Source organism: Xenopus laevis, chromosome 9_10L (genome assembly GCF_017654675.1).
Source record: "Xenopus laevis strain J_2021 chromosome 9_10L, Xenopus_laevis_v10.1, whole genome shotgun sequence".
Lineage (NCBI taxonomy): Eukaryota > Metazoa > Chordata > Amphibia > Anura > Pipidae > Xenopus > Xenopus laevis.
Genome location: NC_054387.1, coordinates 9,437,989 through 9,463,265, shown reverse-complemented (window position 1 = coordinate 9,463,265; position 25,277 = coordinate 9,437,989). Strand labels below are relative to the sequence as shown.

The 25,277-nt window shown below is 43.4% G+C and overlaps 1 protein-coding gene across 3 annotated transcripts in view; it reads right to left on the bottom strand.

The window, feature by feature from the left end:
- Positions 1-22,353, bottom strand: part of LOC108701773 (nuclear receptor coactivator 3-like) — a 102,012-nt gene extending 79,659 nt beyond the window's left edge. Inside the window, exon 1 of one of the 3 annotated variants that reach the window (XM_041577114.1) lies at positions 22,212-22,353. The gene's annotated coding sequence lies outside the window, so the exon portion shown is untranslated. Of the gene's footprint in view, positions 1-6,283; positions 6,423-12,008; positions 13,038-22,211 lie in introns of those variants that run through there. The other 2 variants (XM_041577115.1, XM_041577118.1) reach the window with 2 other exon arrangements.
- Positions 22,354-25,277: the final 2,924 nt, after the last annotated feature.

Here is a 25,277-nt window from a genome sequence, read left to right as displayed (position 1 = left end):
CCCAGGAAACATGTCCCTAGACCACAGAGCTGGCTTACACTTACGGACGTATAGCAGCTCACCACGTCTAAAGAAACACAAAGAGTTACCTTTTTGCAATCCTTGCCCGCCGCAGGTTTGGCAGTTTTGTGCACGTTGGATTTGTTGGGAGTATTCATCAAGACAACGGGAACCAAAAGGAGTGAAGGATATCGCTTTAAAATCATATTCATTACTCCGGGTCTCTTAGCATTTTTTCCCTGAAAGGTTTATTTGTCATAGGTTTCATAAATAAAAGGCTTTCCCTATTAAACACCGCAATGGGACACGGAACGTATTTACAAACAATCGCTTGTTACAGTTGCACGCTTCCATTTCATGTGCAGCTTTTAGAAAGAAAAAGCCTACAGTCTCCGGGTATATAAATAGACTTGGTGGCATCCTGGTGCTAATCACGGATTATGTTCAAGCCGTCTCTCAATTACTACAGAGTCTCAAGGTCTTAAGAGGCGTTTTGCTTCGCTTTCCAGACTGCGAACGCCGGGCCAAAGGCATGAGGTCAGTTGAATTGGATACTTGGATTAAAGTCACCTTGCGGCCGGTCCAATAACAAATGGAATTGCAGTTCTGAGAAAGAGGAAGTGAACTGTATGTGCAGGAACGTTAAATCAGCCGGACGAGGAACTGACTGGGCCGCAGCGAAGGCTTCTGCGGTGCATTTACCATTTACCCGCATCTAAACTTCAGGTCTAGAAACTAAAACACAAAGATAAGAATGGTGTCCCAAAGCGAATCAACCCCCACATTGGCTGTCCATAGGGATTTATGAAAAACAGTCACAGAAAGCAGCTCTTAAAGGAGTAGTTCCCCTTGTAGTATGCTATAGAATAGCCAATTCTCAGCACCATTCTTCATTTTTTAATTTTGTATAGTTTTTACATGATTTGCTTTCCTCTTGTGACTCTTACCAGCTTCAAATGGGAGGTAACTGAACCCGGCAGCCAAAGTCATTGATTTGTGAGGTTACAGTGTTACTTTTACTTTTAATTAATTACTTATCTTTCTGTAAAAGAAAATCTTGCATTTTCACATTTAAACCATTGTCTGGTTGCTAGGGTAATTTAGATCCTAGCAACCAGATAGCTGCTGGAATTACAAACTGCAGAGATGCTGAACAAAAACCTAAATCATTTATAAAATGCAGGTGCCTTTATTTAGACAGTTACTTTAATCCTAAATTACAGTGAGGGCACATTATCCCTTATAATACATGAGTGATATTCAGGGTTCCCTGTATCACTATATAAAGGCTGCAGGCCTAGTTATACAGGGAACTCAGAGTATCACTCGTGTATTATAAGGGATAATGTACCCCCTACTGTAAATGATAAGGATATTAGAAGTCACTGAGGGGTTGTTCTGTGACCATACAAAGGCACAAGGCTGCAGGCTGAGTTATACAGGGAACTCTGAGTATCACTCGTGTATTATAAGGATAATGTACCCCCTACTGTAAATGATAAGGATATTAGAAGTCACTGAGGGGTTGTTCTGTGACCATATAAAGGCACAAGGCTGCAGGCTGAGTTATACAGGGAACTCTGAGTATCACTCATGTATTATAAGAGATAATGTACCCCCTACTGTAAATGATAAGGATATTAGAAGTCACTGAGGGGTTGTTCTGTGACCATATAAAGGCACAAGGCTGCAGGCTGAGTTATACAGGGAACTCGGAGTATCACTCATGTATTATAAGGGATAATGTACCCCCTACTGTAAATGATAAGGATATTAGAAGTCTGTAAGTTGAGGTTATGTGACTTTATAAAGGTACAAGGCTGCAGGCTGAGTTACAGAACTCCTGAATGAATTTTTATATTCTTATAAAATACAATATGGGGCACATAATCCCTTAGAATACATGTATAACTGTAGAGGTATATTATCAATTATAACATGAGCCAGAGTCCTCTGACAGTAGCTGGCACAGTTACTTTTAATTACTTTATATTATGCAATCCTGTTATAGAGAACTTAAATAAGAAAAGTCAAGTGTTTGATTGCAGAATTGGTGTTTGCAAATTAAGGTAACGCTGCTGAAATTAAGCGGCGGTTCAGTTTACAAACCAGAAATGAGAAAATGGTCCACGTGCCATTCTCCTTGTGCCGCACTCATCCTCCAACAAGCGAGCCTGCTGAGACTGGGGAATCTAAATACCGTCCACTTGAAAACACAAAGAGAGCAAATTTATAAAGAGAAAATTACAGCTGTGCTCTTTAATATGTAAATGGCTGGAGTTGTTCGAACGTATCGCAAACCAAATATGGTTATTTCCCACGAATGTTCTGCGCAGAGAGGCAATTGATAGCACCCGCTCAAGGAGGAGGAGGACATTCTATGACTGAAAGCATGGGAGCACAGTCACGACACCATCACCCATTTACATCTGCAGTTAGAAGTCTTAGTCCAACAGCAAATCATATTTGAGATTCTGATCTCATTTACCTCTAAAAGGTGTCTTGGCTCCACCTTACAATGGAGTCAACTCCAAAGTGGCAGTCACATGGAACCTTCACATATGTGCCAGTTGGCATGGGCATTTAGCCCAATGTACTATACAATAGGTGAGCCAACCAGACAAGGGCCTTGAAAAGAAATGGACAAGCAACCAATCACATTGTGGCTGCCATGATGATATCTGTGACGCCCAAATTTCACCCTTCACTCTTTGATGGATGGAACCTTTAGTTGTGTCTGGATGGTACAAAAAAATGGATATTCACCTATAAACGCTCTTAGAAGGGGTCCAAAAGAAAAACAGGATTTAACACAAACTTTGGTTTGTGTTTGATCAGAATCTGATTGGCCCTCAAGCATGCTCATTGCAGTATAGATCCCACACTGACTTACAGGGGCAGATTTATTAAAGGACAAGTAAACTTTTAAAATAAGTGAATGTAAAATTGATGAGGGGGCTATTCTAAGCACTTTTGTCATTTACATTCATTATTTGTTATGTTTTTATCCCAAGATATTAAGGGATGCATGTACTGTTAATACGAATGAATTTTGTTCCAAAATTGTGGCGCTGTTTTAACAAAAATTCATTCATATCAACAGTACATGTATCCCTTAAAGGGATCCTGTCATCGGAAAACATGTTTTTCTCAAAACGCATCAGTTAATAGTGCTGCTCCAGCAGAATTCTGCACTGAAATCCATTTCTCAAAAGAGCAAACAGATTTTTTTATATTCAATTTTGAAATCTGACATGGGGATAGACATTTTGTCAATTTCCCAGCTGCCCCAGTCATGTGACTTGTGCCTGCACTTTAGGAGAGAAATGCTTTCTGGCAGGCTGCTGTTTTTCCTTCTCAATGTAACTGAATGTGTCTCAGTGGGACCTGGGTTTTTACTATTGAGTGTTGTTCTTAGATCTACCAGGCAGCTGTTATCTTGTGTTAGGGAGCTGCTATCTGGTTACCTTCCCATTGTTCTGTTGTTAGGCTGCTGGGGGGAAAAGGGAGAGGGGGTGATATCACTCCAACTTGCAGTACAGCAGTAAAGAGTGACTGACGTTTATCAGAGCACAAGTCACATGACTTGGGGCAGCTGGGAAATTGACAATATGTCTAGCCCCGTGTCAGATTTCAAAATGAAATATAAAAAAATCTGTTTGCTCTTTAGAGAAATGGATTTCAGTGCAGAATTCTACTGGAGCAGCACTATTAACCGATTCATTTTGAAAAAAAACATTTTCCCATGACAGTATCCCTTTAAGTAAAAAAACATGAATTCAAAATTCGACCCTTGATAAATCTGCCTCAAAAAGTTGGCCAACTTATGGCTAAATAAAGACCCAATTTAAAGAGAAATAACCATTAAAATGACACCACTTCTTTACTGGTTTCTGTGTGTAGCTGAATCAGCATTAATAAGGGGCCACACTTGTTTCAGTCAGTACCAGTAGATCAGTGGTCGCCTACCAGTGGCTCACAAAACAACATGTTGCTCACCAACCCCAAAGTGGTCTCAAAGCAGGTGCTTATCTTTTTAAATTTCAGGCTTGGAGGCAAGTTATGGTTGCATAAAACTGTCAAACAGAGCTTCTTGAAGGCGGTCAGTCCACATAGGTGCTACCAATAGCCAATCACAGCCCATATATGGCACTTTTCTCATGCACATTCTGCTCCCCATCTCTTTTTATAAATCATAAAGCAGCGGCTGTACTCCCTACTGCATGTCGAGTCTAGACCCCAGCCATACAGCAATAGTTGCCCGTGTGCGCCGGACCGATGCGGCACATTAACCCACGCACAAAATGTTCTACTCACCGGCAAACTCAGAAGCAACAGCCTTGAACGCTTCAAACATTAAACTGAACATTTCATCAGCTTACTGGTATTTTGTAATCACGTTCAAAGGAAAGCCAGTGCAAGGCTGGGCAAGTCCCAGGAGCGGTTACCCCGGTCACACGTGCACCATTATTTCATGTAGCTAAAAACAGTCTCTGTCCAAGTCTTGGTATCTGTGCTGCCCCAGTGCCCTCCAAACACAGTAGACCAAGCTATGCTAAAAGGTTATCAGTGGAACTTGTTGGACAAGCAAGAAAAGCTCTAGAGCAGTGATCCACAACCAGTAGCTTGTGAGCAACATGTTGCTCACCGACCCCTTGGATGTTGCTCTCAATGGCCTGCTTATTTTTTAATGCCAGGCTTGGAGGCAAGTTTTGGTTGCATACAAACTAAGTATACTGCCATGTAGAGTCTCCTGTAGGCTGCCAGTCCACATAGGGGCCACCAAATGGCCAATCACGGCCCTTATTTGGCACCAAAAGGGACTTTTTCATGCTTGTGTTGCTCCCCAACTCTTTTTACATTTGAATGTGGGTCACTGGTAAAAAAGGTTGGGGACCCCTGCTTCAGAGCACGTGCCGCTTAGTAGTCATTGAAGCAGCAAACATAGTACCACAGGTTGGGGCTACTGCAGTGATATCATTGCAGGCTTATGACATTCATCTGATCTCTAATTAGTTAATCAGTTAATCCAGGGGTTCCCAACCTTTCACCTCACAAGTGATTTTCGGGCGACTTCAGAAAACCAAAGTGAAACGTCTGCCACCCCGCTGGTGATTCATATTCTTGCCGATGGGGAGGCATTTGAAGAGAGATTAGGCGCCTGCAGTAGCGAAGATTTATCGCGGGCGACTAAAGGTGGCTATAGACGTGCAGATTTTCACCTTCACAATGGACGATCGATTGTTCGGTGCCATCTTCTGACCTACCACTAACCATTCAGATCAAATAAAGTAGTAGAAGAACAAATCATACAAATCTGAACGACCGATCACCATGGTACGAAAAATGACGGGACACTCCACACACGGCCCCTTAAAACTCCCTGTGTGCCACCAACCTAAATGGATATCCTGAACAGCAAATAACCAATTACCAACTAACTGGCCCCACCCTTTTGGAAGAACCAGGGTCACAATTTGGGAAGGAGATAATGGGGGTGACAAAGTGACAACGAATTTCAAGGAACACCGCTTTCTGGTTTAAAATCAGAGAGAATTACTGCTCAACTTGTTTTGATTATCATAGTACATTATGATGGAGTCTTACAAAGAAGGTACAAAGAGCTATATTTTCAGTGCACTGCTGAATCCCGAGTGCTAACCCGTTTCACAGTTGCTCGAGACTACAAATGAGGAATACTGCTGGCGCCTCCGCATACTTTATAAATGGCAATGCTAACCTCAGCTCCATCACCACATCGGAAGGCTCGGCCTCCATAAGCTACAGATCAAAAATATCATTTGTACTTAGAAACCACAAGGCTGCCACGTTCAATTCTTTTAAGAGGCCTATGGCTTGCACTGCGAAAGCAAGAGGCAAGCACTTCTTTCTAAAGGCACAAAAACCCTTTGGCTTCTGTACCCTCAAAGCATGCTGCGAGTGCAGACTGCCTCCCAGGTGACTCTGAAAATTAGGGATGCACCGAATCCACTTTTTTGTGTGAAAGATTTGGCTGAATACCAAATTAGGGGTGGGGAGGGGAAAAGTCACGCAATTTCCCTCCCTGCCCCTAATTTGCATATGCAAATTAGGATTCGGGCAGATGGATTCGGCCAAATCCGAATCCAGCTGAAAAAGGCCGAATCCCGAACCGAATCCTGGATTCGGTGCATCCCTACTGAAAATGAACTGCAGTGGATGTTTACAGACAACAGAGGGGATCATTAAAAGGTAAACAGGGGAGGAAGAAAAAAAAAAAGGCTTCATAACCTTTCTTTCCTACCGTTGTTTATAAATAAAATGACCTGTGAATTCCTCTACGCAACATTCTTGTTCCTGTGTGTAACCCACACAATCATGCTGTGAGTCACTGACAGGCTTCACCTCCTCTAAGTGGCTGATTCCTGCATGAGTCAGCAATGCACTACTGAAAGCATGGTTGTGTTGTCTGGAGAAGTAAAAAAAAAAAAATAGGTTGAGGAAGCACATTAATAAACCATTAATGTTACTAAAACAGACAAGTGGAGGGGGGGAGCTTCTTGACCACAGCTGCTTTCTGTTTGATGGAAGAGTGTCAAAATGTTGCATCATCTTACAGCTTATACACTAAGATCTGACAATGCTGCCAAACGAGTGAATCTCTGCCTAATTTGGCCACCACTGAGCTGGGCAAAACCTGGCCAAGGACCAAACGACTGGATTTAAAGGAGAAGGAAACCTAGTCGGCGCAAAAACCCTCCCCCCCCTCCCATGTGTTGCCCACCCTCCCTCCTACCCCCTGGCCTACCCGTCCCGCTGGGCAAATGCCCCTAACTTGTTACTTACACTTCTGCGCAGGTCCAGTCTACGGAGTTCACTGACGCCATCTTCTTCCAAGCGATCTTCTTCCTGCTTTGACCGGCGCATGCGCAGTAGGAGCATTTCGCCGGTACGATCTACTGCGCATGCGCCAAAAGTCACGAAGTGAAATTGAAAAACTGTGACTTTTGCCGTATGCGCAGTAGATCCATACCGGCGAAATGCTCCTACTGCACATGCGCCAAAACGCTGTTCAAAGCAGGAAGAAGATCGCGTGGAAGAAGATGGTGCCTGTGAACTCCGTGGAGTAGACCTGCGCAGAAGGGTAAGTAACAAGTTAGGGGCATTTGCCCAGCGGGACGGGTAGGCCAGGGGGGAGGAGGGAGGGTGGGCAACACACGGGAGGGGGGGGTTTTGCACCGACTAGGTTTCCTTCTCCTTTAAAGCACTGGGCCAATTGAGATCTGTTGCAAAAGATCTGCATCAACGCACCCGAGACCTGCGCCTGAAGGGATGTTTAAAGCCTGCCCAATAAATATCTGGTGGACTTTTATCCAAGCTATCAGTCAGACGGGTGGCCCGTACATATGATGCCAACGAGGTTTGGAGGGGATGAGTCGGGAGCTTTTACTTATTAACGGAAGAATGTCCATTTAAACGTGGCAAGAAAAGGATTGCTTGAAATGTTATTCTGAAATAAGAAAGGTATACAAAGAGAAGCAAAGAACAAATTAAAAAAGCAATGCTATGAGCCTAAAATCAAATATAATATAAACCTAAAGAGAAAGTACTCCTTGGGCCACCAGCATTGGGCCACATACACAAGTTGAGGTGGCTACCAGCCGACTGAGATCTATTAAGAGGATGACAGTGCAAAAAATGTTGAGCTTAGAGTTGGAGGCGGTGGGCTAAAAAGACCTTCCATTGTAACAAGGTATAAAAGCTTACATATTTATATGTTCCAACATGCCCTTCCACAATTCCGATTTTTACATTAACCTCATTAACTCACTCGCTGCCAGACTGTGGAGCCCATTATTCTAGTTACGCTGCTAATTCTGCGCGACAATAAACGAGGTAATGCTAATGAGCCCATATTAAATTCAGTGAACCGCCTCGAGATCACAGAATATATTCTGAATGTCTCTTTTAGCCTCCGACATAGGGTCTTGTGAAATTTCAAGGAGTCTGGAGAGGCTATCAGTAACGCAGGACTGGATATCACTCCTCCAGCAGCAGTGATACAGCACATAACCTCCCTCTCTATAATTTTGGGTCCATAGCAACATGGATGACTGAGACACAGCCTTGGCTGACTGAAGAGACCGGTGACATTCGGCTGGCTAAAAGGGTTCATCTTACACAAACAATGAACACAATCGCAGCGCCCACTTCTCTGCTGGCGACACCACTAAGGGATATTGTTGGGGTAATGAGAAAGCCAAATAAAGCCTTTTCTTGGATCCCTTGTTTAACGAGGGGCTTGTGAATCAAGAGTGTGCTCGCATGAGATCCAAGACCCCCTCGGCAGCAAGAGAATGAATAAGGGTATTAGGAGGCTTGTTTGCATTTCACTAAGTGAGTGCACCGGGAGAAAAGAAAACAGGTTTCTTGTGCGATTTCCAAACGTGCTTGTACAAAGACTTTAGCACACAGGGCGGTGGGGGGAGAAAGAAATCCACAATGGATTCATTTTTGCCAGCAACTTGTTTGTAAAGAGAAACTTCAATCCCTTCGTATTAAGGAGGATCATGGAGGCTACAGCAATTCTAAAAGGCTACTTTAACCTCTGCTTGAAGTGATCAGCCCAGCGTCAATCTGCTGCAGAGCGAGCGCCGCTAACTGTTTTCAAGCTGTGATTGGATCACTTTAAAGCCTCGGCTGAGGCAGAGGTGACCACTCCGGACACCCTGCCAATTGCCAAAAGCAAAGACCAATAGCCCTACACTGCTGGATTAGGATTTGGGAGCAATGTCGGAGCACTGCAGTAACAATACCTTCCCCCGTATTCAATGCAAACCCCCCACCACATCTCAGACAATGCTCTTGTCGCTCCATCCCAGCACTAAACAGGTTACAAGGAAGGGAAAAAAACACATTAATTGTGTCAGTGACAAATAGACTAGCAATACGCTGGGGAAAAAAACCCCAAACATTACAATAAAAGAAAAAAATAAACAAATGGTGCACAAATGATACATTCTTCAAATGTTACGCTGGTTCAAAAATAATTAAAAAAACAACAAAAAAATTGTTTTGCTATTTTAACCATATCCTCGAAATTAAAGAATTCAGCCGGATATTAACAAGGAATGACGGCCAGTGGCGGAACTACTGGGGGAGCAGAGGGTGCGAGTGGGCCAGGGCCCGCACCCCCTCAGGGCCCCCCGGCAGTCCGTTTGCCATTGAAAACTTAGGCAAATGCGGCCGTACGGAGGGGGGCGGGGCCCGGTTGCGCGTCACGCACCAGGGCCCGCCTCCTCAACGAACGCTACTGATGACGGCAAAAAGAAAGAACGTGTATTTGAACCACAATGGGTATGACAGGACTAGGAGATAATTCTGCATAAAGCACACAATACAGAAGCTTGCCCGTACCCAGAAAATAAACCGCAAAATTTAAATCGAAGTGACAAAAGGAACCAGAACACACGTTACCAGCTGCTTAGGGTTTTATATGTATTTAGATACAATGTCATTGCTTGCCAGTATGTTACAATACAGGTGACACACACAAATAAATATAGGAAGTAACATAGGTCAGTTCCTGAAAGTTAGAGGAAGCTGCATAGAATACAGTGAACTTGTATCATTAATATACAAACAACAGTGCCTGGTGGTGAGACAGGAGGAGGGAATAGGGCTCACGTTCCTGATGGAAAGGTAAATTGTACTTATAAAAGAGGGGGATTCCGAACCTTGCATTAAAGGGGTTGTTTACCTTTGAGTTAACTTTGAGTATGACGTAGACAGGGATCCCCAACCTTTTGAACCTGTGAGCAACATTCAGAAGTAAAAAGAGTTGGGGAGCAACACTAGCATGAAAAATGTTCCTGGGGTGCCAAATAAGTGCTGTGATTGGCCATTTGGTAGCCCCTATGAGGATTGTCAACCTACGTTGAGGCTCTGTTTGGCAGTGCACCCGGTTTTTATACAACCAAAACTTGTCTCTAAGCCTGGAATTCAAAAATAAGCTCCTACTTTGAGGCCACTGGGAGCAACATCCAAGGGGTTGGAGAGCAACATGTTGCTCACGAGCTACTGGTTGGGGATCACTGACGTAGAGAGTGATTTGCAATTGGTTTTCATTTTTTATTATTTGGGGTTTTTGAATTATTTAGCAGCTCTCCAGTTTGCAATTTCAGCAATCTGGTTGCTAGGGTCCAAATTCCCCTAGCAACCATGCACCGATTTGAATAAGAGACTGGAATATGAATAGGAGAGGGGCTGAATAGAAAGAGGAGCAATAAAAAAGTAGCAGTAACAATACATTTGTAGCTTTAAGGTGGGCATAGACGTAGAGATTCACTCGTTTTGTGATGTGCGGATCTCTTCCCAGAATGCCCACATTGCGGTGGGCAATATCGGCTGATCCGATAGTGGGCCCAACAATTGGATCACAATTAGGGTTGGCACCTTTTCTGGAAAAAAATACCGGCCTTCTTATAGATTTATCTTTTTTTCCCTATTGATAACATTGGGATCAACCATCATTTTTAATGGCCAGGCCGGTAAAATACTGGCCAGGTGGCAACCCGAATCACAATGCATCCGATACGGGCGGTCGGATTGCGGGACTGCATAAACACACAGATGCGGCCGCGATCCGACAGGATTTTTTAACCTGCCCGATCGAGAGAGATATCAAATCGGGGAAGCCCGTCGGAGGGCCCCACATACACGGGCCAATAAGCTGTGGACTCGGTCTGTCGGCAGCTTTTATCGGCTCGTGTATGGGGAGAGTTTGTTTTTATATAGGGTCGGTGACCCCCATTTGAAAGCTGGAAAGAGTCTGAAGAAGGCAATTAATAAAAAAAAAAAAAAAAAAAAAAAACTAGGGATGCACCGAATCCACTATTTGGGATTCGGCCGAATCCCCAAATCCTTTGTGAAAGCTACATACTGTATGCAAATTCTTTATTTGTGACAAAAAGTCATGTGATCTCCCTACCTGCCCCTAATTTACATATGCAAATTAGGATTGGGTTCGGCCGGACACAAGGATTTGGCCGAATCCTGCTGAAAAAGGCAGAATCCCGAACCGAATCCTGGATCCCTAAAAAAAAACAATACTGAAGACCAATTGAAAAGTTGCTCATAATTGGCCATTCTATAACTTACTAAAAGGTGAACAACCCTGTTAAGGGTTAGTTCACACGAGGAGATTTGGGGAGATTTTGTCGCCTGGCGACTAATCGCCTCGTCTTCTGAGCGACAATCTCCCCGAACTGCCTCAGCGTGTCTTCCCATAGGCTATAATAAAAAGTCGCCTGCGCTAAAGCACACATGGCGATGCGTTTTTCGAAGTCGCCTCCCGAATCTCCTTGTGTGAACTAACCCTTAAACAACGTGTGGGGGGGGTGAGGGAATAGACACGGTGCTGGAAACTGGATGGGGGCAGAGCACAGGGGGTGCGAATGAAAAAAAGGCAGCCGTGTCAGAGCTGTGAGCAGGGATCACCTCCATGGAGCGGCAGAGGGAGGGCAAATAATGTAGTTATAATGTGGGAGTTGCCATGGTGCATTTAGGCAGCTCAGTAAGAAGTTTATACAGGGAACACTTGGTGGGGTGTTACAGGGCACTGAGAGGACAGGGGTACTTACCCCCAGTGAAGAGGGCACAGAAGGGTAACAGGCCACTGAGAGGGCAGTTAGTACATGAATGAGGCAAGTTATACCTCAGGGCTGAGGAGTCTGACATCCCTGAGCCCAGTTACCCATCCATAGTGGAGCCTGTCACCCCACTGGGAGGGCAGGGGTTACCCTACTGAGTAGACAATTACACAAGGGCTTAACAGGGAAATATGAACTTAATGACAGAAGTTTTGTTACGGCAGGGGCTGTAATACAACAGTCCTAGAGGAGTAAAGATTCTCTGTAAAAACTGACAGCTCCCCAGGAAAGTTTCCCACTTTCCTCAGCGCAGAGACAGAGTGAAGAGGCGCAGCACTGCATGCCGGGAAACAACAAAATAGGGTGCAATGTACTCACGGGAATTGCTGCTGTAGCCTCCCTCTCTCCGTAATCCTTTCGCTTCTTTATCTCCCCACCGAGCGCTCGGCCATTTTCCTTGCTGTTTATTTCAATGGGGAGCTAGAATGAAAAAAAATATAAAAAAACCCCTCCCTGAGCGGCGAGAAAAAGTCGTCCTCCCGACTGGAATTCTGGGAAATGTAGTCACTCGCCAATTCGGCCCGCAGAATGACGCGGGAACTAATAATCCCAGAATGGACAATGAATTTAGTCTAGTGATTTGCACCGGGCTGTTATTTTTAGTAGGTTGCTCGATATGGAGAGGGGAGGGTTGAGAGTCACTCTGGGGCATTGCTCTTCCCCTCAGGTGAACCTCATTGTGGCTGCTCCTGGCTGGGCTGACGAGGCATGCTGGGTAGGGCAGCTTTTGGAAACTGAGCCTGCACTGCTACTCCTGTTCATTGAGGAGGAGGAGGAGGGAGGAAGATTGGGGGAAGGGAGGGTACATACCAGCTGACTCCAGGTCACAAGGGACAGCAGGGCTGCTCCTGTTTTTGGAATTTATTCTTGTAGTTTGTTCTCCCCCATATTCCCAGGGATGTGCAACCTACATCTTGACATACTACAATTCCCAGCAACCCCCGCTGCCAGCATTTATCCTCCATCTAGCCCGTGTACCTCCCCATTAAACTCACATAAATCCCCCTTGTTGCCCACAATTGTCCCCTCTGTGCCACTCCCCAAGTTTTAGGCAGTGCAATTTCGAAGCAGTTGGCTTTTTAGTTTTCAGTAATTTAGGCCTGGAATGAACCACTAGTTGGTTGTGAGCCTGGAATGAACCACTAGTTGGTTGTGAGCCTGGAATGAACCACTAGTTGGTTGTGAGCAATGAGCGCGTCGGATCAACGCTGCGACACTTCTATCCCTTGCCTTATTTTTGTCACATGCGACAATTCGCATGCGTTTTGTCGCATCGTGACAAAATCGTTCGTCGAGTCCTACCCTTAGTCCGCACTAATCCACGCCCCTGTTCACTGCAGGATTTCAAAAATTTCCAAAATAGACATGTAGGGCCAGATTCAGTTTTGGAAAAAAAAAAAAAAAAAAGATTAAATTCCTAAATATTCCCAAAGGCTTCCATTGAGTTTTCATGAGATACATAATGTTTGGGGCAAAGACACATTTTATTTGATTAACCCCTCTGCTCCTCAGCACAACATTTTAAATCAAACAATTCAGATGGGATTAAATGCACATTCCAGATTTAAGATATTGGCATACATTTCAGTTTCACCATGTAGAAAGGACAACCCTTTTTATACACAGTCCCCCTTCATTTCATAACCTTTGGGTCCATTGACAGGTGTTTGTGATTACTCAGGTGTGATGTGTTAATTCATTAGTGCAGGAATAAGATACCTAGACTTGCTTCTACTGTTTGGAGTCTGTAGTGTAGTCAGGCTGCCATTAGGGGGGACAGGGGGTACAGGTGTCTGGAGGCAGTGGTGCACTTTCGAAAGAGCCGGGCCCCCCTTGACAGCGCCAAAGCCGTGCGGCCATTTCCGAAGTCACGATCAGCCAAAATGTGGAAGTGCCGAAAAGCTGAACAGCCGAAGTCCCAAAGCAGCGAAAAGTCCGGAAGACACAAAAACATCCGAAGCCGAACTCACGAAGTGGCGAAAAGACCCAAGGTCACGAAAACAACCAAAATTGAAGTCCTGAACGCGCTGAAAAGACCCGAAGTCACGAAAACAGCCAAACTTGAAGTCCTGAAGCAGCGAAAAGAACTGAAGTCACGAAAACAACCCAAATTGAAGTCCTGAAGCGGCGAGGCGAAGTTGAAGTCCTGAAGCCATGAGTTCAATTCCTCTGAACACCAATTTGTGTTTTGTGGTTTTTTTTTTTTTGGTTTTTTTTTAATACCCTGGCCACCAATGTATTATTTTAATACTCTAAAGGCCCCTGCCACCAAAAAAAAAAATTTATCTGGGGCCCCATTTTTTTAAACTTGTTAGGGGGGGCCTGGCACCAATGTTTTTTTTTAAAAAAAAAAAAAATATTCTTTGGGGCCCCAATTTTTTTTTTAACTTGTAAGGGGGGCCCTGGCGCCAATGTTTTTTTTTTAACTTATAGGAGGGCCCTGGTCACCAATTATTATTTTTTTTAACTTGTAGGGGGGCTCTGACCACCAATTTTTTAAAAAAACTTTTAAGGGGGGCCCTTACACCACAGTTATAAGGGGCCCTGACCATCAATAGCTTTTTATAACTTGTGTGTGTGGGGGGGTTACCTTTTTTAGCGCTGATGTCTGTGTGGTCTTTTAACTGTTGTGTGGAGTGGGCTGGATCGGGGGCTGGAGTGGGCTGGATAGGGGGCTGTGGTGGGCAGGGCCAAGGTGGCCCGATAATTTTTTTGTACAGGGCCCTGTGATTTCTAATGTCGGCCCTGAGTGTAATTGCTGCTGTTCAACATGAGGAGAAAAGCTGTGCCAGTGAAAGTCATTGAAGGGTGAAAAACATGAATAAAACCATTAGGGGCATTGGTCAAACTTTAGGATTACCAAAATCAACTGTCTGGAATAACATTAAAATAGTGGTTCACCTTTAAGGTAGCTTTTAGTATGTTATGAAATGCCTAGCAACTTTGCAATTGGTCTTCTTATTTATATTTTATATAGTTAATAGCCTTGCACTTTTGTCTCTTTCAAATGGGGTCACTGACCCCATCAAAAAAATACAAAAGCTCTGTAAGGCTACACATTTATTGTTAATTCTTCTTTTTATTACTCATCTTTCTATTCCAGCCTCTCCTATTCATATTCCAGTCGCTTATTCAAATCAGTGCATGTTGCTAGAGTAATTTGGACCCTAGCAACCAGAATGCTGAAATCACAAACTGGAGAGCTGCTGAATAAAAAGCTAAATAACTGAAAAACCACAAACAAAAAAGAATTAAAACCAATTACAAATTACCTCAGACTATCACTCTCTACATCATACTAACTAACTAATTTACAAGTGAACAACCCCTTTAAAGGAGAACCAAACCCTTTATATTAAAGGAGAACTAAACCCTAAAAACAATATAGCTAAAAATGCCATATTTTATATAGTGAATTTATTGCACGAGGCTAAAGTTTGAGCTTGTCAATAGCAGCAATGATCCAGGACTTCAAACTTGTCACAGGGGGTCACCATCTTGGAAAGTGTCTGACACTCACATGCTCGGTGGGCTCTGAGCAGCTGTTGAGAAGCTAAGCTTAGGGCTCGTCACTAATTATCCAGCAGAAAATGAGCTTCCCCTATAATATAAGCTGATGCTACAGGGCTGATTATTAAATTCTGATGCTAATTGCACCGGTTTCTGTGCTGCCATGCAGTAATTATGTGTATTAATTACTAATCAGCCTTATATTGTGACATTTCTATTCTATGTGTACTGTATATTGTGAGTGGGTCCCTAAGCTCAGTGACAGCAGCACAGAGCATGTGCAGTGAATCAGCAGAAAAGAAGATGGGGAGCTACTGGGGCATCTTTGGAGACACAGATCTTTACTGCTAAAGGGCTGTGGTTGCCTTGGGCTGGTACAGAAGCACAAAACATAATGTACAACATTTCTAGCTACTTCTTTAGTTAGGCTTTAGTTCTCCTTTAAAATCCCCTACCCTCCTACCCTTCATAAACCCCCTTCCCTGCTACCCCCAGCCTAGGAGTTACCCTGGGTAAATGCCCCTAACTCTTTACTTACCCCTCGTTGCAGATTCAGCGCATCGGAGTTCACGGGCGAAATCTTCTTCTCCTCTGTAATCTTCGGGTCTTCTTCAAGCGATTCAGCAATTTCTGTGACTTTCGGCGCATGCGCAGTTGTAAAAACTGGTCCAACTGTGCATGCGCCGATACAGCACTTGATTCACAAAGATTACCGAAGAGAAGAAGATGGTGCCCATTAACTCCGATGCGCTGAATCTGCAACGAGGGGTAAGTAAAGAGGTAGGGGCATTTATCAAGGGTAACACCTACGCTGGGGGGTGAGCAGGGAGGGGGTCTATGTAGGGTAGGGGACTTTAATATAAAGGGTTTGGTTTATATAAAGGCAGCATTGTGACTTAAGAACCGGTTTAAAAGGCATTGATGCATCTTCTATTAATCACCATCAGCTAGTGAAAAACCAGTATCAATGAGAACCAACCTCACTGGCACGGGGACCCATTTTTAGCACCTGACTCAAAAGTATAGGTATCCCAGTTATAGACCTACTACTTCCTTATAATATCATTATGGGTTTGGCTGTACTGTATCAGAAATTGATGTGTATCACACCTAGGCTTAATCATAGTCAGGGGCGATCCGCTGCCGTCCGAGGCAGCAACCCCGATGCCGCCCCCCTCTCCGCGCTTAAAAGTTTAGCGTTGGAGCGGGTCAAAGGGGGCTGCATCGCTAAAGCAAGCACGTACTGTGCTTTCTGCACGAGCAGAACCGAATTTCCGTTTTTTAGCGCACTGTGTTGGGACAGTCACCGGCTGCAGGAAAAAGAAGCTCAGGGTGCAGATCTGGGGCCCACCGGGATTTTTCCTGGTGTCCCGCCGGCCCAGTCCGACGCTGACAAGGCAATTAGTGTAATATACTGATAGATGTGTAATTCAATTGCTATACAAGCTGATTTCATTGTGAACAGTCTAGCATTTATTCATACGTTATCAGATCCAGTTAGTTCCAGTTAGCAGCCATTGCTACAATGGTAGAGCCGGAACGAGAAATCGGGTGTATTATCTTAAACAGCGCATCGTTTTTTTTAACTAAATACACATTCGCATACCAAAAATAGTGATCCGGGGCACATCTGTTTCAGGTTAGGAAGTTGAATTTAATAGGCTCTTTACGTATGCATTCTTTCATGACAGCTACGGGGTACGTAACAATGTGTAGAAAGGTTCTGTCTGACTCATTCTACGGCGGCTGCCAAAGAAATGATTAGAAGAGGCAGTGTCCTTTTCTTTTATATTACCAGCATTTATACTGCTTTTATGAGCTGTGATAGATTCTCCAGAATGCTCATGATAAAATATCAACTTTGTTTTTTGGGCAGTAACTACAGGTCTCTATTTGGAGGCCATGAAAGATTATTAGAGTGACTGGAACTTCATTTGGCAAATGGGACAGTTTATCTGTGGTCAGGACTTTACTGAGACCCAAGGCCCTAAGGGTACAAGTTTGGGCACATTTATCAAAGGTCGAATTTTCGAGTTCATGTGAGTTTTTAAAAACTCCATCGACTCCCATAAACTCGGAATTCGACCAATCAAAATGTATTAATCAAATTGTATTTCCAAAACTGGGGTGAATAGGATCGACCCAAAAAACTCGAAACATATTCTGCGAAAAAAACTCAAATGTCGGGAAGGCTACAAACTACAAATTGATCCCAGGACGTCTTTCGTAGACTAAAACAGCATTTCGGCAGGTTTTAAGTGGTGAATAGTCATATTGGAGTTCTGAAATGGCCAGTGAATGCTAAATCAAAATTTTTTTTTAAAAAAAAAAACTTGAATCGAATTTTATCAATTCACTAGTCAAATTTTACAGTTTTGGCCATAAAAAAACCTTTAAAAAATCGAATTTTCAATTAGACGCTTGAAAAATCTGCCCCTTAAGTGTTCTTACACTTGGGAACATGGTATATTAACCATCCATAAGCTACTGGAAGGCTAAAAAAATGTCGTGGTTCTTAGCAACAGCATATTTATGCTATTTCAGTGGAGGAGTTGGCATACACTATATGCCGATTGAGTAAACAGCGAAATATAAGCTGGTGAGGGCGATAAATAGATCACTACAGCACAGATAACCCACCAGCATAATGGACTTCTGCTTATATGTAAGCAAAAACAATCAATGGTAAGTGGGGGTTGTTTATACAGAGCTCAGAATTACTAGTCTTAACAATTTTCGGTTCATCAGGGTCCAATAGGGAATTAGAATTTTCAAAACTCACAAGTTCAAATTGCGAATAATCCAAACTCTATCCAAAAATCGAGATTTATCAAACCTTTACCCCGGGAATTCGAATTTGACTATTCACCACCTAAAACCTGCCAAGTTCATGTATAAAAGTCAACGGGAGAGCTCCAGTGACCCATTTGAAGATGTTAATAGCCTTCCTGACATTCAAGTTTTTTTGTTGGAGTAAAAACTTGATTCGAGTTTGGTCTAGTCTGATTCGAGTTTTCGAGACGGTAACATTTGTTCGAGTTTTAGACATTTAAATTTGGTCTTAAATAACCTCCCAATGGAATTTTGAGTATTAGATTTTTTTTAGAGTAAAAAAAATTCACACGAATTGATAACTGGCCTTTAAGTGTAAGTTCTATTTATTTTACTCATGTTAAAGAAGAAAAAAAAAAGGTGTCTATAGGTCTATACTGACCTTCAATGCTGTAAATGCTGAGTGGCAGTAGCAATGCCTTCATCTATTTCCCTACAGGGGTTCAGATGCCTCTAGGAATCCATGGATAAGCTTGTCATCAATGTAAAACACCAGTCATGGAGACACCCATACATAATGCATACTTGCAAATTGGCCCAGTTTCCTAATCTAATCTTATCCTGGACCCTCCCCACCAAGGGATTACATTTGCCAAAATTGGGTGGGGTTCAGTTGGACGATTTACAGTAAATGTTGACAATCTGCAAGCACCTGACCTTCTAATATACAAGATGCAATTACTACTACTACTAATCAACTCGTGTTCCATAATAGTTTACCTTGCATTAAAGGGGAAGTTAACGGAACATAATATTTTACTATAGTGTTTACTAGAATTGAATTAGCGTGCTTCAGTTTGTTTTGTTTTTACTCCCTATTAATATTACAGATCATTAGACCTTAAAGGAGAACCAAACCCTTAATTATAAAAACCTTTACCCCCTATCCTATATAGACTGTCCTCCCTGCGCCCCCCAGCCTAGCTGTTCTCTTCAGTAAATGCTTCTAACTCTTTACTTATCTCTCTTTGCGGATTCAGTGCGGCGGAGCTCACGGGCGCCATCTTCCGGAACTTGTTCCCGCGCATCTGCAATTTCCGTCAATTTCGGTGCATGCGTGTCAAAAACCAGAAGACTGCTCCAATTGCGCATGCGCTGATACGGCATTTACTTCCCGAAGAGAAGAAGATGGCGCCCGTGAGCTCCGCTGAATCTGGAAAGAGAGATAAGTAAAGAGTTAGGGGTATTTACCAAAGGTAACAGCTAGGCTGGGGGGAGAGCAGGCTCTATGAAGGGTAGGGTTTTTTTTTTTATAATTAAGGGTTTGGTTATTCTTTAAAGGGGTGGTTCATCTTTAGGGTCGGGGCACACTGGCAGATTCGGGGAGATTAGTTGCCAGGCAACAAATCTTCTCTTCTTCGGGCCACTAATCTTCCCAATCTGCCTTCCCCCGGCTAAAATGAAAATCGCCTGGGGCAGCCACCTGGAGTGGTTCGTTTTCCGAAGTTGCCCATAATTGCCTCACGAGGAAACTTCGGAAAACGAAGCGCTCCGAGCACCTGCCCCCAGGCGATTTACATTTTAGCCAGGGAAGGCAGATCGGGGAGATTAGTCGCCCTGAAGAAGAGGAGATTTGTCGCCTGGCGACTAATCTCCGCCCTTTAAGTTAACTTTTAGTATGTTATAGAGTGGACAATTCTAAGCAACTTTTCAATTGGCCTTCATTTTTTCCTTTTTATAGATTAGCCTTCCATCTTCTGAGTCTTTCCAGTTTTCATATGGGGGTCAATGACCCCCATCTAAAAAAACAAATGCTCTGTAAGGCTACAAATGTATAGTTGTTGCTACTTTTTTTATTACCCGTCTTTCTATCCAGTCCCTCTCCTATTCATATTTCAGTCTCTTAATTAAATCAGTGGATGGTTGCTAGGGTAATTCAGACCCTAGCAACCAGAAATTGCAAACCGAAGAGCTGCTGAATAAAGCTACATAAGTCAAAAACCACAGATAATAAAAAAATATAAAACCAATTGTAAATTCTCACAGAATATCACTTTCTGCATCATACTAAATGAATAACCCTTTTAATACACAGTCATGCCATTTTTCCGTGGCCTTCGTTTTGGCACTGTGAACTAGCAAAGATAGTAGCAAAATACATTTGGCAAGCAGCGGCATGAACACAATTTAAAGTTAAAGAAAAACTTGTTTTTAAGCAATTATAATTCAAGTTCTAACAAGTTCTCATTTGGAAGCACGCTTGTATGCAAGGCAAGGCTGGCGGAAACGGTTGCATTTTATACTGGTAAAGCAGACATTGGTAACTGATATCCCATACAAACTTGTGAACGGATTGATTTGTTTACTGGGAGGGCATGGATATGGTTGGCATGTAAAAAAAAGAAAGACAATAAATCGAAACACAACAATTTCATTTAAATGATGTAAAGCCTTTTTGGATCCTGATAAGCCACTGGTAAAACAAGTTTTATCACTTAAAAAACTGGCTCCTTTCTGCAGGTTGTAATATACTGCATCTGCCTTTCAATATAAAGGCCACAACACCCTGATAATTGGCCTAGAGCATTGTGCACAAATAAGGGCTGCGACTGGCTATTTGGTAGCCCCTATGTGGACAGGCAGCCTACAGGAGGTTCTGTTTGGCATAAGAACCTGCTTAAAGGAGAAGGAACTCTACCAAGGCAATTTTTTGCCAATAGATTAGCCACAACAGTAATGCAAGCTAGAACACCATTTTTATACTTTAGAATGCGTTTCTGTTTGTTTAGGATAGCAGCTGCCATATTAGCTTGGTGTGACATCACTTCATGCCAGAGTCTCTCTCTGCTCACTCATAACTCTGCACTCAGAATACAGCAGGGGGAGGAGGGAGGGGAGCAAACTGAGCATGCTCAAGCCCTAGCCCTGGAGGTTTATGCTGAAAGAAGGAATCAGATACAGAAGCCCATGAGTACACAATAGAAGGAAAGAAATGTGCTGTTTCTTTTGACAGAGGAGCAGCATTACTTTGAGGGTTTACTGGTCGATTTATATAGACCTTTCTGATAAAGCTTACTTAGATTTAACCTTTCCATCTCCTTTAGGGTAAGGACACACGGGCAGATTTGGGTGGATTAGTCGCCCCGGCGACAAATCGCCTCTTCTTCAGGGCGACTAATCTCCCCAAACTACCTTCCCCTACCTTCCCACCGGCTATAATGAAAAATCGCCAGCGAGATGGCACTCGCGGCGCTACGTTTTCCAAAGTTGCCCTAAGTTTCATCATTAGTCAAATTCGGAAAACGAAGAGCCGCGAGTGCCATCCAGCTGCGATTCAGGGAGATTAGTCGCCTGTCGAATCTCCTCTCCTCGGGACACAATCTCCCTGAACAGCCCCCCCGCCGGCTACAATGAAAATCGACAGCGGGATGGCACCCGGAGAGCTTAGTTTTCCAAAGTCGTCCGAAGTTTCCTCAAGTTGCAACTTCGGAAAACGAAGTGCTCCAAGTGCCACCCCGCTGGCGATTTTCATTCGGGGAGATTAGTCACCGGGCGACTAATCTCCCCGAATTGCAGCTTGTGTCTCTGCCCCAAGGAGTAGGTGAGCAACTTGTTGCCCACTAGCCAATGGTTGGCCAATTCCATTTACAGACCTGTTTGACTGTCCTTTGCTGCTTCACTACCCCCTCTTCTCGGGAGGTGATAAGGAAGCTTGTGATCAGTGAACCTGAGAAACAATAGCAGCTTAAGCATGGCAAACATTGCAAGGGGAACCATAATCACCATCACAGAAGCTAAAGAAAAACAAAGTAAGAGATAATCATCTTGCATATTCCCAGCTAAAACATTTCCATTGGACAAGTACAGAAGGCAAATGAAACGGCTAAGGTTAAACATTCTACTGCTGCTTCGTTATACCCGTCTCCTTTTGCTTCCTTCGTCATCCCATTAGGTCCTACCTTGAGTCTGCCACACACGTATAAACGGTTACAAATAAAACAATATGACAGTTTTGAACAGGGAACACCGTTTCACTGGCAGGAAACATTAATGAACTCGTCAAGCAAGATTCTAACCTGTCCGTCACTGTTCTCTCTCGAGCTGATAATCACAACCAAAAACAGGGACATTTCTTAAGGGGACATTTCAAACAATCTTCACATTCAGATACGGCAGTCACCTATCCCGCAAACGTGTAATAATGCAGAAAAAAAAAAAAGCGTTTGGAAAGCAATTTACCTCCTAAAACTGCCACTTTATCAGAGCTGCAGAGAGATCATTACTGCTGAGAGTCTAAGCTGAAATGAGGTGTGGGAGTGTCTGTTCATTCTCTCACAGGAAATGACTGACAGGCTGAAATCTGCTTCAGCTCGGAGAACCCCTCCCCCTCCCACTGCCTGTGTCAGGTCCCAGCTGCACATAGCTGTCTTTGCTGCTGCCTGATCTAGTTTTTTTTTTTCCAAGGGAGGGGTGTGAATGTAAAGCAGGGTGGGGAGAAGAGCAGCACTGAGAAGGACCCTAACGTGACAAGGCATCAAGATGACATCAGCAAATAGCCCCGCCCATGCCTGCACGCCCTGTCCTTCTCAGTGGCTGAGGATAGCTGGGGAAAAGCAAGAGACAGTCTGTGTGGGTCGCAGCACAGGAAGTCTTGAGAGAGGGAGGAGCGACATCAGTTTTCAAGCAATTAACCCCTTAAAGGGATACTGTCAAGGGAAAAAAAATTATTTCAAAATGAATCAGTTAATAGTGCTGCTACAGCAGAATTCTGCACTGGAATTTATTTCTCAAAAGAGCAAACAGATTTTTTTTTTATATTCAATTTTGAAATCTGACACAGGGCCTAGACATATTGTCAATTTCCCAGCTGCCCCTAGTCATGTGACTTGTGCTCTGATTAACTTCAATCACTCTTTACTGCTGTACTGCAAGTTGGAGTGATATCACCCCCCTCCCTTCCCCCCCAGCAGCCAAACAACAGAACAATGGGAAGGTAACCAGATAGCAGCTCCCTAAGGGCTAGTCCACATGAGGAGATTCGGGGAGATTTTGTCGCCTGGTGACTAATCGTCTCGTCGTTTGCGTGAATATCTCCCCGAACTGCCTCGGCGTTTATCCCCATAGGCTGCAATGCAAAGTCGCCTGCGCTAATGCACCCGCGGCGATGCGTTTTCAATAGTCGCCCAAACAGACAACTTCAGGCGACTATAGAAAATGCATCGCCGCGTGTGCATTAGCGCAGGCGACTTTGCGTTGCAGCCTATGGGGAAAAACGCTGAGGCAGTTTGGGAAGATAGTAGCGCAAAAGACGAGGCGATTAGTCGCCAGACGACTAATCTCCCCGAATCTCCTCGTGTGGCCTTACCCTAACACAAGATAACAGCTGCCTGGTAGATCTAAGAACAGCACTCAATAGTAAAAACCCATGTCCCACTGAGACACATTCAGTTACATTGAGAAGGAAAAACAGCAGCCTGCCAGAAAGCATTTCTCTCCTAAAGTGCAGGCACAAGTCACATGACTGGGGGCAGCTGGGAAATTGACACAATGTCTAGCCCCGTGTCAGATTTCAAAATTGAATATAAAAAAATCTGTTTGCTCTTTTGAGAAATGGATTTCAGTGAAGCATTCTGCTGGAGTAGCACTATTAACTGATGCGTTTTGGAAAAAAATATGTTTTCCGATGACAGGATCCCTTTAAGTTGACCCTAAAGGTATATAATAAAACATGTTCCCTTCAATTTTATGGTATGAGGAATGGATTAATGAGGAGTTAAAAATGATGTTTAACTGATTGGCACATGGTAAATGATCATGATGTTTTATTTGAAACTGCCTACTATTAAAGGGCTGCAGAGGACACAATGGATTTCATTAGGTGACTGGGCACACAATAAGCTATACCCTCATACTGTACTGTCTAAGGGAAACAATATGGCACCTCCTTCCCAAATGTATAAATACAAATATACAGAGAAGGAATGTTCTGGGCACACAATAAGCTATACCCTCATACTGTACTGTCTAAGGGAAACAATATGGCACCTCCTTCCCATATGTATAAATACAAATATACAGAGAAGGAATGTTCTGGGCACACAATAAGCTATACCCTCATACTGTACTGTCTAAGGGAAACAATATGGCACCTCCTTCCCAAATGTATAAATACAAATATACAGAGAAGGAATGTTCTGGGCACACAATAAGCTATACCCTCATACTGTACTGTCTAAGGGAAACAATATGGCACCTCCTTCCCATATGTATAAATACAAATATACAGAGAAGGAATGTTCTGGGCACACAATAAGCTATACCCTCATACTGTACTGTCTAAGGGAATCAATATGGCACCTCCTTTCCATATGTATAAATACAAATATACAGAGAAGGAATGTTCTGGGCACACAATAAGCTATACCCTCATACTGTACTGTCTAAGGGAATCAATATGACACCTCCTTCCCATATGTATAAATACAAATATACAGAGAAGGAATGTTCTGGGCACACAATAAGCTATACCCTCATACTGTACTGTCTAAGGGAAACAATATGTCACCTCCTTCCCATATGTATAAATACAAATATACAGAGAAGGAATGTTCTGGGCACATAATAAGCTATACCCTCATACTGTACTGTCTAAGGGAAACAATATGGCACCTCCTTCCCATATATATGATACAAATATACAAAGAAGAATAAGCTATAGCCTCATTATGTATGGCAAACAATACTGAATCACCCATATGTATCACTTTGTGATGCCTCCTATAAAGCCAAAATGCATTCCCTTCAACTGCCACCTAGTGCCCCAGGCAAGTGTGTCCTGTTGGACAAGGTGCACTGATGTGGTCCACCCCCTAAGGTTCCACACAGACTCACATAAGGATATAATCTTTAGATATGACCCAGCATGTAGATGACAAAAGAGGGTAAAAGAGCCCCTTATAACACGCAGAGATTTTTTGTTTGCTCTTAGAGCAAATAGAGAAATAGAGTTGAGCATTGGCAATTGAACTGTAGTGTATGCTGGGGGGCTGGACTCATGATAATGATTCACCCCCTCCTCCTTATAAAGGGTGATTTATCTTTAAGTGGATACCCGAAACTGTATTTGCAGAAGATTAATTACACTGTACTACCTTTTGTTTCATAGACTCTAGGTTACAAGGATAAAACCACCGCCCTTCCAAGGTCATGTTTATTCACTTGACATGATTCCAAATTAAAAAAAAAAAACATACACCGTCGAGGTTGGGAGAGGTGAGCACAAACCCAAAAGCTGCCAACCCAGAG